The 19,971-nt window shown below is 44.0% G+C and overlaps 1 long non-coding RNA gene across 1 annotated transcript; it reads left to right on the forward strand.

Annotated features, from left to right (window-relative positions):
* Positions 1 to 13,853: 13,853 nt before the first annotated feature.
* Positions 13,854 to 17,594, forward strand: LOC122452883. Its single transcript, XR_006272876.1, has 3 exons — positions 13,854 to 13,996; positions 14,569 to 14,642; positions 17,343 to 17,594. It is a non-coding gene; the product is annotated as an uncharacterized LOC122452883 (long non-coding RNA).
* The last annotated feature ends 2,377 nt before the right edge of the window (positions 17,595 to 19,971 follow it).

The following is a 19,971-nucleotide window of genomic DNA, read 5'->3' on the forward strand; positions in this document are numbered from 1 at the left end:
AGCAGGCTCTCAAAAGTATTTTGAAGATAATTAAAGGTTTTTGCTAAGGTACTGATTAGTGACTGCCTTCTATCTTGCTGCTGAAAAATTATGTTGAGCCCTTTTCACTATCTCTTATCTTAAAATTAAGGCCACCTTAAGGAGCTAAGGGAAGGTTTTCATCAACTTCAAGTAACATTAGATGAGCTACTGAACAACAGTAAATACAATAGAAGCATCTAAACACTTAAGTGAATCAGTGAAGCATGTACATTTTTATTTTAAGAATTGTTTGGCACCAGATTTTTTAGGAAAGTGTTTGCTGAGTATGATGACTAAGATCCATGCACTAACATCTATGTACAAGCTTCTGATTTCCCACATGTCCTGCTGGCTACAAGGGCAGAAGGGACATTGTTCTCTGGCGACAGATTGGGCTCTGGTGGAGCCAGCTTAAAAGCACTATTGGTAATCCCAAGGGCACAGATATTACCTCAGTCATCAGTTTAATAGATTCCAAATGAACCCTTAGCACAAAGACAAGGAGAGAAGTCTCCTTCATTGCCAATGTGAAGATAAGCATTTCTGAAAATTCCAAAAATTATGTGGGCCACATTAACTCTCAGAAATTGGCTTGTTTCTAGAGCCATTGCTGCAGCACTAAAATAGATGAGCAAATACAGAGGAGAGCAAAGTTATTTAACCTGAAAGTCCTTTTCTTCCTCTCTTCTGTCCTAATCATTGTTAGGAGTTCTTTTGCAGAAGCATGACATATTTAATTAGAGGCTTGTTTTTGCTGTCACAGTTTTAGTTGCTTTTCCAGAACCAAAGGTTATGTTCATGTTGTTTTTCGTGTCTGTTGATGAAAGTAACTTTAGAAAATGATATTTCAAGTCTCTGTGACTGTTTCATTAGCATTCATTCATTTATTCAGTAAACATGCATTTGTTTACCTACTCCTTATCAGGTAGTGAATAAGACCCTAGAAATTCGAACAAGAAAATGTCATGATTTATACTCCTTCAAAGTTCACACTCTAGTAAGGAGATAAGCTTGTAAACACCTGAGTACTACATGCTGGTGTGTTCAAAGTGTTATTTGAGCACAAATGTGGAAGTAGTTACTTCTGCCATGAAGACTGGGTGTTCAGAAAACTATTAGAAGATGACAGATCCAATCAATAGGAATTTATTAATCACCTAACAATTGCTGAGGTCATGGTAGGGAACAAATAGACAGTTGTCCTGTTGTAGTTCTATAATGGAAATTTTGAGTCTAAAGAGAGGAAGGAGACAATAAGTAAAGATATTAACAGATTAGTTTCATATAGTAATAAGTGTTATGAGATAAAACTTAAGGGTCTTGGTTAAACAATATGGATTTTATTCAAAGTGCAAAGGTGTGCCATTGAAGCATTTTAATTAAGGGATTAACATGACTAATTTTCCTTTTTAAAAAATTATTCTGCTGGCTCTATGAAAATGGATTATGAAAATCGAGAATGCACACAGGGAAACCAATAAAAAAAGCAATTGCATTAGTACAGGTTAGAGATAATAATGACTAGGACTCAGGTGCCAGTTGTAGAGATGGACAGGAAAGGGAAAATTCAGGATGTCTTAAAAGTAGAGTCAGTACCACACACTTAGAAAATGAACTTATGATTGCCAGAGGGAAGGGATGGTTAAGGACTTTGGGAATGTCACGCACACACTGCTATATTTAAAATGGATAAACAACAAGGACCTACTGTATGGAGCATGGAGCTCTGCTCAATGTTATATACTGGCCTGGATGGGAGGGGGGTTTGGGGGAGAATGGATACATGTATATGTATGACTGAGTCCCTTCAATGTTCACTTTAAACTATCACAACATTGTTAATTGTCTATATCCAAATAAAAAATGCTTTTGGTGTTTAAAATTTTGTAAATAAATACTTCAAGATAAAAATAGAATCAGTAAGACTGACATACTGGATGTGATAGTGACAGGAAGGGGGTGAATGAAAGATGACTCCTAGTTCTTCGGTTAGAGCTGTAAGGTGGAGTCAGGGCCACTTACTATGGTGGAGAAAACTGGAGGAAGAAGAGATGCTGGAGGGGAAAACCAAAAGTTCTGTTTTGGACGGGTTTAAAGTGACCATTACCCAAGTGAAGATGCCAAGTAAGCAGCTGTATGTAAGTCTAGAGCTCAGTTCAAGATTTTGGCCTGAGACCAAAATGTGAGAATCATCGAGATGTAGGTAGGATATAAAGCCACCAGGTTATAGGAGATGACCTTGGGAAGACTGGATAGAGAGAAGTTGTGTAGAAGACAAAAGGTCAGGAAAGGACACTAAGAAGGGAATATCCAGGGAATGTGTTGAAGAAGCCAGGAAAGAAATGCTGTATAAAGGAAGGAGTCCTTAAACCAGTCAAATGATGCTTAAAGGTCAAATAAGATGATGACTAAGGAAGACCATTTGATTGGACAACATGGAGGATACTGAAAAGAACAACTTAAGGGGAATTCCCTGGCCATCCAGTGGTTGGGACTCCATGTTTTCACTGCCAGGGGCCCAGTTTCAATTCCTGGTCAAGGGACTAGCGTGGTGTGGCAAAAACAAAAAACCACTACCACCACCAACAACAAATGGAGTGGGAGGGGAGGCAGCCTGGAGTGGCCTGGAGAGTGAATTGGGAACTTGCATTTTTAGCAGTTGGAAGATTAGATACTTTCAATGACCATCCCAATGTAAACAGTTAAAAATCATCTTTGTGATTGTGTTGCTAAACTGGCATGATCTTAACAAAGGTCAAAAACCAAGTGAAAGCAAGAAACACTGGTGATAAGGTAGCACCAACACCAAAAACTCTTGAGTTTTTTGCTGAACCCTAGAGATGGTACCATATTTGGGGGGCAAGAAATTAAGCTTAAAGTCACAATATCAATTGGAGGCTGTGACAAATCTCTGCAGAGAGCTGGGACTTCAATGGGTTATACCTTCAACGTAAAGGAGATGGAAGAAAAGAAAGTCACACAGAACGAGACATCAAAGAAATCTAAATCCGAGTTTAGCACTGGTTGGCAGGAGTATGGTGGAATTTCCCCCTGAGAACGTGTAGTGGCCCTCACAATACATTTTTTGGTCCAATATATACTGCATGTGGCTTGAACCTTAAGCCAAGAATATAACTCAAAGTGCCCTGGTTTGCTTGTTACTCCAGGCAGTTGTCAGAAGAAAATGCACATCTTTGGAGGAAAGCAGTCTAATGTTGGGAAAGACTGGGGGCAGGAGGAGAAGGGAGCGACAGAGGATGAGATGGTTGGAGGGCATCACTGACTTGATGGACATGAACTTGAGCAAACTCCGAGAGATGGTGAAGGACAGGGAAGCCTGGCGTGCTGCAGTCTGCGGGGTTGCAAAGAGTCAGACATGACTTAGTGACTGAGCAACAACAATGACAACATTCATTTAGCTGCCAAGGAATTTCCACAGAGAAATTTCCAAGGGAAAAGAGCAGTTCATAGTCAAAGCTAGCAACACACACACTAAAGAACAGGACATCAGGAGTGAGAATCTATATGCCCCAAAGACTGGAGATTTTTAGAGTTAGCACACAATATAAAATAACAATTTAACATGTTTAAAGAAATCAAAGAAGGTATTAGATGTATAACACAATACTATGAAAAATCACTAGACAGGTTTGAAAAAAAGAGGCCTAGCTGAATGTCTAGATACGAATATTTTAGTAACTGAAATCAGAAACAACAGATTAAACACAACCGATGAGAGACTACTGAACTGAAATATGCATGCTCAGTCGTTTAGTCAAGTCCAACTCTTTGCGACCCTATGGACTGTAGCCCACCAGGCTCCTCTGTCCGTGGAGAAATTTATGTGGTGATTTTAAAGATTTATTTTTTGGCTATGCTGCACAGCATGTGGGATCTTAGTTCCCAACCAGGAGTGGGACCTCTGCTTCCTGCAGTGTGAGTGTGGATTCTTCACCACTGGGCTGCCAGGGAAGCCCTGTGTGCTGATTTTCAAGTGTTTAGAATTCTTTGATATTCTCCTCTTCAGGAGGTGGAGCTTCATTCTCCTTCCTTTAAGCATAGATCAGCCTTCTTGATTTGCTTCTAACCAACTGAATAAAGTGGAACTGAAGGTGTGTGATTCAGGGACTGGGTCATAGAGGATGCTGTGGCTTCCTGCTGCTGCTTTCCCTCTCTCATACCTCAGCTTGGGGAAGCCAGCTGGTCTGTCCAGAGACTACTCAGGCAGCCCTGGGAGAGGCCCCTGTGGGGAGGAATGGAAGTGAACCAACCTGGAAGCAGCTCTATCTCCAGCCCTGGTCCCACCCTCCGTTGATGACAGCCCCAGGGTCACTTGACCTTCACCTTGTGAAAGACACTGAGCCAAAACCACCCAACTAAGTCATTCCTGGATTCCTGTCCCCCAGAAACTGTGTGAAGTAATACATGTTTGTTGCTTTCAGCAGCTAGGTTTGTGGGTAATTTATTATACATCGATAAATAAGTAATACAAGGTTAATTTGAAGAAATTACCCTAAAGGCAGCACAGGGAGAAAAAGCGATAGAAAACATGAAATGAGATTAATCAACATTCCAGAAAGAATAATGGGAACAAAGAAATATTTGAAGTATTAATTGCTAGGAAATCTCTAGAATTGTTGAAAGACAATAATCATTAGGTCCATGGAGCCCACTGAATCCTAAGATGAATACTTTTTTTTTTTAACAGCACTTAGACATCTTATAGGAAAACTGATGAATACCAGACAGGGAAAAGATTCTTTAACAACACCGCCAGAGAGGAGAAAGCTCAGTCTCAAAGGGATGGCAATTACCGTGAAAGCTGATTTCTCTATAGCAATAATGGAAGTCAGGAGCCAGGAATATATCTTGATTTACTGACTGCAAGACAACTATAGTTTAAACATTCTTTGAACATTGCCTTTCTTTGTGTTTGGAAGGAAAACTGACCTTTTCCAGTCTGGTGACCAAAGCTGTTTTCCAAAGTTGCTGGCATATTGAGTGCAGCACTTTCACAACATCATCTTTCAGGATTTGAAATAGCTCAGCTGGAATTCCATCACCTCCACTAGCTTTGTTCATAGTGATGCTTCCTAAGGCCCACTTGACTTCGCATTCCAGGATGTCTGGCTCTAGGCGAGTGACCACACCATCATGGTTATCTGGGTCATTAAGATCTTTTTTGCATAGTTCTTCTGTGTATTCTTGCCACCTTAATACCTTCTGCTTCTGTTAGGTCCATACCATTTCTGTCCTTTATTTGTCTATCTTTTCACGAAATGTTCCCTTGGTATCTCTGATTTTCTTGAAGAGATCTCTAGTCTTTCCCATTCTATTGTTTTCTTCTATTTCTTTGCATTGTTCACTTAGGAAGGCTTTCTTATCTCTCCCTGCTATTCTTTGGAACTCTGCATTCAGATCTTTCCTCTTCTCCTTTCCCTTTAGCTTCTCTTCTTTTCTTAGATATTTGTAAGGCCTTGTCAGACAACTATTTTGCCTTTTTGCATTTTTTTTCTTGGGGATGGTCTTGATCACTGCCTATATAATGTTATGAACCTCTGTCCATAGTTCTTCAGGCACTCTATCAGATCTAATCCCTTGAATCTATTTGTCACTTCCACTGTATAATTGTAAGGGATTTAATTTAGGTCATACCTGAATGGCCTAGTGGTTTTCCCCACTTTCTTCAATTTAAGTCTGAATTTTGCAATAAGGAGTTCATAATCTGAGCCACAGCTCCTGGTCTTGCTTCTGCTGACTGTATAGAGCGTCCCCATCTTCGGCTGCAAAGAATAATGTCAGTCTGATTTTGATATTAACCATCTGGTGATGTCCACATATAGAGTCATTTCTTGTGTTGTTTGCTATGACCAGTGTGCTCTCTTGGCAAAACTCTATTAGCCTTTGCCCTGCTTCATTCTGTACTCCAAGACCAAACTTGCCTGTTACTCCAGCTATCTCTTGACTTCCTACTTTTGCATGTCAGTCACTTATGATGAAAAAGACATCTTTTTTTGGTGTTAATTCTAGAAGGTCTTGTAGGTCTTCACAGAACCATTCAGCTTCTTTGGCATTAGTGGTTGGGACTTAGACTTGGATTACTGTGATATTGAATGGTTTGCCTTGGAAACGAACACAGAACATCTATCAATATGCCAGCAAATTTGGAAAACTCAGCAGTGGCCACAGGACTGGAAAAGGTCAGTTTTCCTTCCAATCCCAAAGAAAGACAATGCCAAAGAATGCTCAAACAGTACTTATTTCACATACTAGCAAAGTAATGGTCAAAATTCTTCTAGCTAGGCTTTAACGATACATGAACTGAGAACTTTTAGATGTTCAAGCTAGATTTAGAAAAGGCAGGGGAACCAGAGATCAAATTGCCAACCTCTGTTGGATCATAGAAAAAGCAAGAGAATTCCATAAAAACATCTGCTTCATTGACTACACTATAGCCTTTGACTATGTGAATCACAACAAAGTATAGAAAATTCTTAAAGAGATGGGAATACCAGAGCACCTTACCTGCCTTCTGAGAAACCTGTGTGCAGGTCAAGAAGCAACAATTAGAACTGGACATGGAACAACAGACTGGTTCCAAATTGGGAAAGGAGTACGTCAAGGCTGTATATTGTCACCCTGCTTATTTAACTTATATGCAGAGTACATCTTGTGAAATGTGGGGCTGGATGAAGCACAGCTGAAATCAACATTGCAGGGAGAAATATCAATAACCTCAGATATGCAGATGACATCACCCTTAGGGTGTAAGTGAAGAGGAACTAAAGAACCTCTTGATGAAAGGGAAAGAGGAGAGTGAAAAAGCTGGCTTGAAACTCAGCATTCAAAAAACTAAGATCATGACATCTGGTCCCATCACTTCTTGGCAAATAGATGGGAAAACAATGGAAACAGTGACAGGCTTTATTTTCTTGGGCTCCAAAATCACTGCAAATGGTGACTGCAGCCATGAAATTAAAAGATGCTTGCTGCTTGGAAGAAAAACTATGATAAACCTAGACAGCATATTAAAAAGCAGAGACATTACTTTGCCAACAGAGTTCCATCTAGTCAAAGCTATGGTTTTTCCAGTCATGTATGGATGTGAGAGTTGGACTATAAAAGCTGAGCACTGAAGAATTGATGCTTTTGAACTGTGGTGTTGGAGAAGACTCTTGCGAGTCCCTTGGACTGCAAGGAGATCAAGATGGATTCTAGCAAAGAGGCTTCTGAGTAGGTTGACATCACCTACTAAGGGGTGGCACCCTCTCACTTTTTGACCCTGGAGGAGCCTTTCTGTACGTGTGCAGTTGGGAAGGTTGCCTTGACTTCCAGAATGAGAACTATGTGGTTTCTTTACCTCTTATCTGGGCAGGCTCAGCTCCTTCTCACTCCTGCTATTACTTTCATCTTAGGGTATCTGTCCGCGGGAGGACAGACTCCAGCTCTCAGCCTGGGCCCACTACCTCAGAGTGGCATGCGTGGAGGGGTGTGGGAGCTCCGTGCTGTCTCCCCACACCTCGCTCTGGGCATCTCACCCATCTGGCTCCTCCTGCGTTACCTCGTTTTACACTAAACCAGTAATCTGGAGGCTCCGTCTGAAGACAGTGACAGCAGATAATGGAAGGGGACCCTTGACGTGCACTTCCCTGACAATTAGTGATGTTGAGCCTCTGTTCAGGCACCTGCTGGCCGTCTGAATATCTTCTTTGCAACTATGTCAGTTCGGGTCCCAGACCACCCAGCACCACAGGATGCCCTCTGCCGCTGCCCAGCGTTTTTCCAGTCAGATTCCCCAGATGGGCAGGAACTGAGGCCGAGCTGTTTGCTTTCCTGCTGAAATGAGGCGGAAGAATGAGCTGGTGGGGCCCCTTGACTGGAGACTCAGGTCAGGCAGAACTGCGAAACAACCGTATTCCCTGGCCAGACGGGCCCCCCAGCAAAGCCACTGGCTGGGATGTCTGCTCCCGCACATGGTAAGTGGGTACCTGGTTCACAGAGGGCCGCAAGCAGGATCCTGCAAGCCCGGCACTCTGTGTCTATTTGATCCCTGATGGTGGAGCCCTGCCACTCCCCCAAGTAATTTCTTTGAGGCAAGACCCAAACGGGCCTCCCTGGGAGCACGCTCCACAATGTTGGGAAAGCTGGGTGTCCATTTGGGCTCCTCTTTTTGCCTGCCAGAGAAACTAGGTGGGGGTGGGATGGGGGGCTCTTCAGGCAGTGCTTCGCCAGCCTCAGGGAGGAACAACGTGGTCAGACTGTAATTGCTCCTTCCACGTTCGAATGTGGTCCTCCTCAGTCTCTGTGGTCCAGATGGGTGCTTCACCCTCACCCCTGTGTCCTATGATTTTCTCTGTGGAACGATGCTAGTTGATCCTCTTGTGAGGGGTGCTGAAGTGGCTTGAGGCATGGCTCCATCCTTATGAACGTACCTTGGGGAAGATGCTGCTGCAGACCCAGCTGGGGCACCGGGACAAGCTCTTAATGGCTCAGAAAGTTCGGCTGGTGATGGCGGGATCTGCTAGTATTGGAGGTCTCCTCTGAGGCGGTGGGGCAGGGCCTGTGGCCCACCAGGGGGAAAAGGCCCCTGGCAGCAGTTGTGGGGAGTACTCACTGGTGTCAGCCGTCCTGGAGGCCACCGTTTTCTCACCAAGACCCCCCACCCCCACCGCAGCAGCCTTGCTGTTGTTGTTTAGTCACCAAGTTGTGTCTGACTCTTTACAACCTCATGGACGCAGCACGCCAGGCTGCCCTGTCCTTCACTATCTCCCGGAGTTGGCTCAAACTCATGTCCACTGAATCGGTGATGCCATCCAACCATCTCATCCTCTGCTGCCCCTTCTCCTCCCGCCTTCGATCTTTCCCAGCATCAGGGTTTTTTATAATGAGTCAGTTCTTTGAATCAGGTGGCCAAAGTATTGGAGCTTCAGCTTCAGCATCAGTCCTTCCAATGAAAATTCAGGGTTGCTTTCCTTTAGGATTGACTGCTTTGATCTCCTTGCAGCCCAAGGGACAGACTCTCAAGAGTCTGCTCCGGCACCACAAAGTGAAAGCATCAATTTTGTAGCCCCTCAGAGATGTAGACTCAGTAGGTCTGAGGTGGGGCCCAAGAATCTGAATCTGGAAGCGCACATGGCTCCGATGCCTGTGGCCTGAGGACCACACTTAGAAAAACACTGGCTACACATTATAGATTCTCGAACCCATTGGGCAGCAAGCACATCCTTGGATCACAGAAGGACAAATAAGCAGGTGATGATGAGTTGTTTTGAATACTTCTTGAGATTCTTGTTTCCTTTCCCCTTTGTCCCCGAATCCTTGGGTCTGCAGCAGCTTGCCTGTGCTGTGGGGTGGGCACGTGGGACGTGTGGACACCTGCCAGCCAGCCTGGGGGGTGCAGCGCAGCTCCAGGGAGGGACAGGGCAGTTCTGAGTCACCTTTCCTAATGAGCATCGCCTGTTGACTGACTGGAGGGGAGGAGCTCATTATTCATGTTTGGCCCAGGGCCTTCTCTCTTGATTGCAAAGGAGCAGAGGCCCCGCGGCTTCCACCATGTTCACCTCTGTGGGAAAAAAAGTGGAAAGATCATCAAAGCAACACTTTAGTTCACCCTTCTCATTGAAAAGAGTTAGATTAGCTGGAAGGAAGCTTATGAGGCTGTTTGGCAGAGAATTTTCACACTTGATCTATTCCTTTCTTCCTCCATCCATTACCCCTTGCCCAGCCCACCTTGATCCCTTGAATAGGGACATTGTCTGCTCCAAGTCATCCAAAACAAAGCCTCTGTTCTTTTGAGCAATTCCTGCCCCCCCCTCCACTCCAGCCCCCAGAAGCTTCAGAAACATAACCCCTAAGAAAACAACATGAGGTTCAAGAATATCGTGTCAGTATCCCTATTACTGTAAAAGGGCTGGCCTAATCCAGAAACTTCATTTCTCATATTGTTCTTGTTTCAAAATCCAACAGTACCTTTTTCTTTGTCTCTTGGTAGAACTCTCAAATAAAGCCCCTAGAGCCAAACATATTTGGAGTTAAAAATTAAGTTGGAAAACAGGGTGGAATTTGTGGAGCTTAACTCCGAAGTGCCTTCCTGGACCAGCCACAGCCAACACTTCTGGTTGATGGTTTCAACATAAACAACCTTCTTTAATCATAAGGCGGCTCTGTACAGAGGCGTAAGGGGAGGTTCCTCCCTCCCTGGAAGAGGAAGGTTCGCATCATCCTGGCCCCTGGTTCTGTAGCCCACAGGGACTGGAAAGGAGAGAAGCCTTATCTCCTCTTCCTGCAGCCTTGGCTCCCGTTCTCCATCCATGGCACCCAGGACTCCTGCTGGCCCCTGGACAGCTTCTGGGCTAACCTTGTATCAATTCAAAGATGTCCGTTTTCATCTGTGGGAGTCCCTTCACTAGGTCTTGAGAAGCGAATGATTTGCTAAGATAACACTGCTCAGGGGGGTGGCTCCCATCTGATGTCATTCTCGAATGGCTCCTATCATCAAGTTTGAAGACCACGGTGCTCCCTTTGAACGTGGGGCGTAAGTTTAGATGCGAGAAGCTAGGGTGGCGAGGGGAATGCCCATCTTCCTTTCTTTCCTTGCCGCTCTTTTTGCCCATTTCTCCATGTTCTGCCTTGTGGCATCTTTCTCTTTGCTTTTGCTCCTCCGTATGTCTGTTTAAAGGCTTCCCTGGTGGCTCAGTGCTAAAGAATCCACCTGCCAAGCAGGAGACTCGGGTTTGATCCCTGGGTTGGGAAGATCCCCAGAAGGAAATGGCAACCCACACCCGTATTTTTGCCTGGAAAATCCCGTGGAGAGAGAAACCTGGTGGGCTACAGTGCATGGGGTCACAAAAGAGTCAGACACAACTGAGTGACTAAGCAACAACAGTCTTGTTTAAACCAGGAGCTCTTTTTTTGGCTGCACCATTTAGTTTGTGGGACCTTAATTCCCTAAGCAGGGATTGAACCTGGGATATGGCAGTGAAAACCCAGAATCCTAACCACTAGGCCCCAGGGAACTCCATTAAAACAGGAGTTCTGAACCGATGGTTCATGGATCCCTTGAATATACAAGAATTTGTCTATTTTCACATTGTCAAAGTGGACTGAGAGGAAGAACAATCATCCTAAACTTCTCCCCGCTTTCCTTTCTCTGACACTCTCTCTGCCCCCTTAGGATTCTGCCTCTTGTACTGTTACGACTCTTCCCCCATCCATGTCTCTCCCTTTTCTTCTCTCATGCGCTCATGTGTTAAGTCACTCGGTCATGTCCGACTCTGTGGCCCCACGGACTGTAGCCCGCCAGGCTCCTCTGTCCATGGGATTCTCCAGGCAAGAATACCGCAGTGGGTTGCCATGCCCTCCTCCAGGGCGTGTTCCTGACCCAGGGATCAAATCCCTGTCTCTTATGTCCCCTGCTTTGGCAGGCAGGTTCTTTACCGCTAGCGCCATCTGGAAAGCCCTTCTTCTTTCCTACCTTCTCTCTTTCTCCTTCTGTCTTTGGCTTATTGCCCCATGCCATCTTTTTTTTTTTTTTTTCTGAAAATAGGGTATAATACAGAAGTGAATACTAATAATTGTCACATATTGAACAATGTTCAGTTTTAAATGAAGGTTTAATTTCCCTAGTTCTTAATTTTAAAAGCTACTGAACTGGACATTTTTCTCAAAAGAAAAAGTCACGATGGGTAATTGTTGGCTCCTTTTTTTAAACTCCTCTGTGACAGTTCATTTTACCCACTGTGAGCCCTCAACTGTGAATGAGAGCATAGCTTCCTGCCCACATCTAATCAGACATCGGGAGGGCAATCGCGCCCCCTCGTGTCAGTTTTAGATTGCATGTTGCGTTAGATGAGGAAGGTACCTACAAAGGCAAGAAATCTAATTATTTAACAGAATTTGAAGCCATGAACAGGATTGCTTTCAGCAGCTTGCTGGTCTATCCGAACGGGGGGCTTCAGAGAGAAAGAGGCAGAGGGAACAGGGAAGGGTCTGATTCTTTGTCATCGGAGCAATACAAGACTCCTCAACCATTAGATAGAGTGGATCTTTGTCCTTAAAGAGTACAGACTGCAACCCCACCTTCTGGTGTTTTGATATTTTGATATATTAATATTCCAGTATTTTGCTGGCATAATGCTACCATCATGGTAATTTAAAAAATCTGAAACACATCTTGAGATACACTTAGAGAATTAGGCACTGCATTAATTTTCAAATGGTAAATCTTACTCAAAAGTGTTCTTTTGTGCCTGTATAACATTCAAGAAGAGAAAGAAAATCAACTGATAGAAAATCTCTTGCAAGAACGAGTCTCCATTTTCAGACTTTAGAAACTTGATTTATCATATTACCCCAGGAGAAGGAAATGGCAACCCCCTCCAGTATTCTTGCCTGGGAAATCCCATGGACAGAGAAGCCTGGTGGGCTACAGTCCATGGGGTGGCAAAGAGTCGCATACGACTTAATGACTATCCCTGCTTCAAACCCCCAAAGTACCTTTTTCTTGGAACTCTTTATCTCTTGGTAGAACTCTAGAATAAAAACCCAAGAGCCATGCTTATCTGTTTGGAGTTAAAAATTAAGTTGGAAGATAAGGTGGAATTTGTGGAGCTTAATTTTAAAGTACCTTCCTTGGACCAGCTCCAGATGACACCCCAAGGAAAGGGAAGAAGCCTGGGGCAAAGGTCAGCATTATACACTTCAGGTGGAAGGTTCCAACACAGATATTCACCTTCTCTAACCATGAGACCACTCTACACAGAAGCGCAAAGGGAGGTTCCTCCCTCCTCAGAATTCTACAGTGTCCAAATGTAAAATTGTTGTTGTTTCCCGGGCATTCATCTTGTTCCTATGTAATGTGCAAAACTGACATCCATCCCAGGATGGGAGAAGGACAGCATCCATGGGAGCCTCAGGGACCAAGGGAGGATATGGTTCTGAAGGTGAGAAACAACCATGGTGTTAGAGGCTGTTGTCAAAACGCTCCCAAGTCAAAGCAGCTGCACCGAACTCTCAGAAACCTAGTAAAATACGCAGATACAGAGATGCCAGAGGGAACCATGTACGGGCAGTTTATATTGATTGCAGGCCAAGCAGTGGGAAGAAATGAACTTACCATCTCATCTTTTTTAAGGGACATGGGATAAGGTGATGTGAGATGGGAGTGGGAACCAACAATTACTGAGCACCTACTGTATGCCCCTCGCTGCCTCTCATTTAACCTTCAAAACAGCTCTGGGTGGTAGGTAGTATTAGCCCTAGTTTTCAAGAATCGAGAACTGAGAATCAGGTTAAACGGCATGATTTTTTCATGTTCCTATGATGAATTTTCTCAAGTATCCCACAGTAACTCCCTGCAAAGCTGAATCAAAGGTGGGGTCAGCTGTAGTTGCCCAGACATCACTCTCTAAGGACTCTCCAGTCTTGCTGGAATGTAGTAACGTGGAGAACGTTGTTAATTCCACTCCCCCCACCCCGCCCCCGCTCAGCACTTTCTCTTAGGGAGAATAGAGTAAAAAGCTGTAAGAAATAGCCGAGGGGCTTCTGGGGGTGAAGTGGAGCTGTAACGCCTGGCTTCTAGCCGTCCTTCTGGAACGTGGAGAAGACAGGGATTAACTCATGACTCTGGTTTGCTGAGGTGGTATGCAAGGTTAGAGAGCCGGTTTGGGACCGCTCAGGAAAGGCGGAGCGGCTGCCACCAGAGGGCGCCCTTCGCTCCTCCCTACACCCCGCCCGGTCCGCATCCCGCGCGCTGCTCTAGCGCCAGCCTGGTCTCCACCCGCATCTCTTTCATTTCTCCAGTCTTTCCCTTTCTCCTCGCCCTCCTCCCTCCACGCTCACCCGCTCCCGCTCTTCTCTCTGAGGCTCATAAGGTAGCAATGAAGGAAGCCTCCTGTAACTGCTTTTCCACCGCTAGGCACTTTGTTGTGTCTATCCATGGAGGTCGTCTGGCAATTTTATGTGACGTTCACTTTGGGTAAATCTTTTCAGTTCTTAATAACAACGTTGCTGGAATTGTTTTACCAGGGGGAAAATAGCAAGCCCACCATACTAGAATTACAACAAGCCTTGCTTTTTAACTTTTAGAGTGACAGCTAGTTAAAAAGCCAATTTCCGGGTGATCACGTAAATGTGTGTCTAAATGGGAAAGGTGTTTCATAAAACAAAATCTAGCCTTTTTCCAAATTCCTTTTAAAAATGAAATAATCCAGAACATTGTTGAAAATAGTTGGATCTTTTTCCCCACATGATAAGAGGAAAGACATAAGTGGAAGAGAGAGGGATGGGGTAGAAAAAGAAATAGGAAGATAAGGAAGACATAGTGGGAGGAGGGCACAGTTTGACCTGAGGAAAAGAGGATGAAAAAGTGATGAAGAGAAAAGGGAAAGAAAAGAGGCACGTATTACGTGCCCAGAATGACTTAAGTGGGTAGAAATTAAAGCCTGGGTGTTAGCACCTTAAGTTTTCCTTGCCTATGAGGTGGAAGGTGAGGGGGAAATCCAGAGAAAAGAGTCCTAGAGAAACTGCTAACTCCACCATCTTCCTCAGAGCATGTGCTCATCTTCTATACCCACAGCAGAGGAAACTGCAGCAGGAAGGTCCAAATCTGTTCCCCTTGCAAGGTGAGTGTGCTTCCATCTGCCAGGCTGTCTGCTTGCTTTGCACGTCTCCCCATATCATATGCTAACAGCACCCATCGTCTGCCATCCTGGCACGAGCCCAAGAAGACGCAGCTAAATTAGAACGTGGGGGAGAGGAGGAGAGCACGCCTTGTTTTCTGCTCTGGAATTTGTGGTGATTCATGAGTCATTGCTACTGTTTAGTCGCTCAGTCGCTCAGTCGTGTCCGACTCTTTGAGACCCCTTGGACTGTAGCCCACCAGGCTCCTTTTTTCATGGGATTCTTTAGGCAAGAATACTGGAGTGGGTTGCCATTTCCTTCTCCAGGGGATCTTGAGGCCTTTGGAGGTCCAGACAATTGGGATCCTTTAGAAAAGGATTCACAGTTTTGTGCTGGGCTTGCCCAGTGTCTCCTCATTCCCTTTGACCTGGTTGGTACGCTTCTGAACATCAGCAGATTTTTGTGGGAACAGTCTTGGGATTCAGTTGAAATAAATGCTGCTCCAAGATAAGGCTCTTTAGTTCACTTTTGGTGGTCTGGAGTTCATTCCTTTTTCGATTCAAACAACAAGTATTTGTTGCATGATTTCCACATGCCAGAACAGGAAACAGGGTGGATTGAAAGATCCCTGCTGTCTCACAGAGATTCTCTTCTCACAGAGCAGGACAGGACCAAAGAAATAAACAAGAAATCTATCAACAAGTAACATGAGCTACACAGAGAATTACAATAAGTCACCGTAATAGCGAGTGAATGGGTGGGCTTCTGGCGTGGGTCGTCTGAGCTGGTGACATCACCCGGAGTACCAGAGGCCCCCATACTGCCAAGATATGAGGGGACACATTGCAGGCAGAGTCACAGCTGGTGCAAAGTCCACAGCCCAGGACTAACGTTGGAACATCTGAGGAACAGAGACAAGGCTAACTTGTCCTGAGCCCAGTGAATGAACAGAGAGGTGTGGGATGAGTTGGAAAGACAGTGGAGGGTAGGGGGGATCATTGAGGCTTTTCTGACTCAAAAGAAGGAATTTGGAATTTTTTTCCAAATGCAGTGGGAAATCATCAGAAAGCTTTAAGCTTAGGGATGATTTGATCTGGTCTGTATTGGCTCAGATGGTAAAGAATTTGCCTGCAATGCAAATTTGATCCCTGGGTTGGGAAGATCCCCTGGAGGAGGGCATGCAGCCCACTCCAGAATTCTTGCCTGGGAAATCCCATGGACAGAGCCTGACGGGCTACAGTCCATAGGGTTGTGAAAGAGTTGGACACGACTGAGTGACTAACACACGCACACACATATTTTTAAAAGGTCACTGGTGGGTTTGTGAAGAGGGAACAAGTCTGGGATCAGGGTGGACACCACAATGGTAAAACAGAAATTCATGGTGGCCCAGACTTGATGGTGGTGGAGTTGTAGAAGTAGAGATGTGGAGAAGAGAATGGATTAGGGTGCACTGTAAATGTAGCATCGAAGGCCCTGAGGAAGATGAAAGAAAGAGACCCAGGAACATCCCTAGATTTTTGGCTTAAGTAACCAAGTGGATTGTGTTGCCCTTTTCTGAGACGGGGTCCTTGAAAGAGGAGCCGGTCTGGATGTGGAGAGGTAGAGTCAAGAGCTCTCTTCTGGGCAAGTTCATTTGAGATGCCTGTGAAACCATTCAAGTCTTCATCTAGAGTTCTGGGCAGAGGTCAGGGCTGTAGGAAGAATCCCCTAGTGCTGTTTTTTAAATTGCTATTGTGTTTGTCTTCCTCTGCTTCCCTGGTGACTCAGATGGTAAAAACTGCCTGCAATGCAGGACACCTGGGTTCAGTCCCTGGGTCTGGAAGATTCCCTGCAGGAGGAAATGGCAACCCACTCCAGTATTCTTACCTGGGGAATTCCATGGACAGAAGAGCCTGGCTGGCTACAGTCCATAGGGTCGCAAAGAGCTGGATACGATTGAGAACTAATTCTTTCCTTCCTTTTTGTCTTCCTCTGCCCACATTCTCTTCTCCTAAGACCATGCAGCCTTCTTTTCTTGATCTACTGGCTCTTTTTCTTTGTATGTATGACAACCTAGGCTGACCAAAGTCTTTATTGACCCTGATCATTTTTCCATGTTGGAAATATGAGAATAGGACCATGTTCCCATCTATTCCCATCACCCTCCACTATCCCAAATTATACACACACACACACACACACACACACACACACATTCTCTCTCTCTCTCACTCTTCTGGATCTTACAGCATAAATATGTAAATACAGGTTAAGGAAAGCTCATTGAATGGAGCAGTTGGGGAGGCTTCCAAAATATCAATATCAAAAGATAATATCATTTTTAATGACCGTTACTGGGGGCTCAGATGGTAAAGAATCTGCCTGCAAGGTGGGAGACCCAGGTTCAACCCCTGGGTAGGGAAGATCCCCTGGAGAAGGGAATGGCAACTCACTCTAGTATTCTTGCCTGAAAAACTCCATGGACAGAGAAGCCTGATGGGCTACAGTCCATGAGGTCACAAAGAGTCAGACATGACTGAGCAACTAACAGACCCACACCCTGTTTCTCTGATGGAAAAACTGAGCTGCAGGTAGATCTAGGTTTTCATGTACAGCTTACCAGGGTAGAGGCAGAAACTAAGCCCCATTCTATATCTCATTTGCTGGCGAGCAGAGCTACAGAGACATGCTAACACATCTAGGGGTCTCTTCATCCCCAGCCTGCACCTGATACCTGCAAATACTCTGCCTCTTGCTGTCACTGGGACCAGAGGAAACAGGAATGAACTGCGACTCCAGAGCCCAGCACCGACTGAGCTCTAGCTCTGACCCTGAGATCCAAAAGAAAGAAGGAAAATGCTTATTGAGGATTCTTATGTGGCAAAACTGCGCCAGTGCTCTTCAGGTTTCAGTCTTAATTTTAACAGCAATCCTGTGAAGTGATTCCTATTATGCCTGTTTTACAGATGAAGAAACAATGACTGCAATGACTTCTTGGTGTGTGGGAATCACGCCCTGATCTATTGGCAGCTATTGTCCTGTATTGCTCCACCTTGTAATGTACCCAAGGGCCAGATTATTACCTTCTCTGGCCCAGAGTGTCTTCATTTATTAAATGGAACATGACATTTTTTATTTTTATGGGTTCATCTAACTCTGATATTCTGGATTGTAAATGCATTTGAATGCTTAACTTTCCACTTTTCTAAGCAAGGGTTTTGAATCATACTGTGAGTGACATGCTTTAGCCAGAGTGTGACTTTCACCCTTTCACTACAAGAGGGGATAATTGACCTTGCTTGTGGAGTGGATTTGTTACCCTGACACCCAGGAGTGAAAGGCCACTTAGACACAGAAAGGATACTGACATAGCTTCTTTGTTCCCCTTGTTTATAGCTCTTGGTTTCTTCTTCTCTTTCTTTGTCTTTGGAAAATGCTTCTCATTTTCTAAATCCTTGTGCTTTGAAGACCAATTTTGCCAGAGAAATGTCAAAGGAGACACGGGGTTAAATACGGAATCGATTCTGTTCACTTTGAGCTGCAGTCTCCTGACTGTCACCCCAGACCCTGTCATCCTGGTGAGAGCAGAGGCTTGGCATTCTGGGATCACCACCTCCTTTGCCAACAGCAAAGGGCAAAGGGTTCTTTCCTAATTGATGTTTGCCTGTCTGGATCCTGAAGGGCATTCTGATGGTTGAAAGGAAAGGCAGCGCCTGGCTGGCAGCATGATGTTTTGGTCAAAATCTATCTTCACTGCAGAAATTCTCATGATGTTTTAATCTCATCCCTTTGGGTGATTGTCCATTTATAACATGTTTTAAAACTTTAGCAAGGGGAATATTCTTAGTGTTCTTGACAATTATCTATTCATGAAGAATTGTTATTATTAATTTTGTATAAAATATACCATGAATGGGGGTTGGATTTTGTAAAAAGTACCTTTGCTGTATCTTAGTATGTTCATATGATTTTTCTTCTCTAGATTGATATGCTGGGTTCCTTCCATTCATTGATTTTGGAGGGTATGCAAGGCTAGAGTTTTGAACAAACCTTGTATACCCAGGATAAATTCCACTTGGTGTTATTTATACCATTATGAAAGAATGGTATAAAATTCTTTTCATATAGTGTTGGCTTCAACTTACTAATAATTCTTTAAAGGTTTTTGCTTCTGGGTTCATGGGAGATACTAGTTTTGTTTTCTTTTCTTGTGAAGTCTTTGTCTGGTTTTGGTACTGAGATAGTGCTGTCCTCATGGAATCAGTTAGGAAGTGTTCCAGTGCCTCTCTTTTCTGGGAAAGATGCTAAGGGAATCGATACAATTTCTCCCTTAAATGTTTGTTAAAAGTCATCAGTGAAACCATCTGGGCCTAATGCTTTCAGTTTAAGAAGGTTATTAATTATTGATCCACTTACTTTCTTTAATAGAGAAAAGCCTGTACAGATTATATATTCTCTTGGTAGAAAAAGAGTTTCGGAGAAAAAAGACTTGTATCTTCAAGGAATTGACCCATTTCATCTAAGTTATCAAATTTGTAGGTATAGGTTTGATCATTATATTCCTTTATTACTCACAACATCCATGGGAGGTGTTGTGATAGCCCTGCTTTCATTTCTGATATTGGTAATTTCTCTCTTTTTCTCTTTATTAGCTTGGCCAGGGGTGTATCCATTTTATCGATCTTTTCAAAGAATCGGCTTTTGGGTTTGCTGATTTTCTCTGTTGCTATCCTGCTTTCAATTTCATTTATTTCTATTCTAACTGCAATCTGCCTCTCAATGCAGGAAACTTAAGAGATATGGGTTTGATCCCTGGGTTGCGAAGATCCCTTGGAGGAGGGCATGGCAACCCACTCCAGTATTCTTGCCTGGAGAATCCCATGGACAGAGAAGCCTGGTGGGCCACAGTCCCTGGGGCCGTAAAGAGTTGGACATGACTGAGGTTACCGAGCACACAGCCATGCACAGTATAAGCTTAGACTACTGGCTTTAGATCTTTCTTCTTTTGTAGTAAATGTATTAAATGCTATAAATTTCCCTTTATGCACTGCTTTCTCTGTATATGATAGATTTTGATAAGTTGTGTTTTCAATTAGTTTAAATTTTTAAAATCTTCTCTTGAGACTTCCTTGACCCATGTGGTATTTAAAAGTACATTGTTTAGTCTCCAAATATTTTAGAATTTTTCAGCAATCTTTTTGTTATTGATTTCTAGTTTATTTCCACTGTGGTTTGAGAGCATACTTTGGTTTCTCTCTTTTTTTTTTTTATTTGTTAAGGTATGACAAGGAAGCAACCTGTGTCCTTCAACAGATGAATGGGTAAAGAAGATGTGGTATATATATACAT

The sequence above is a fragment of the Cervus canadensis genome, chromosome 14, assembly GCF_019320065.1.
Source record: "Cervus canadensis isolate Bull #8, Minnesota chromosome 14, ASM1932006v1, whole genome shotgun sequence".
Taxonomy (NCBI): domain Eukaryota; kingdom Metazoa; phylum Chordata; class Mammalia; order Artiodactyla; family Cervidae; genus Cervus; species Cervus canadensis.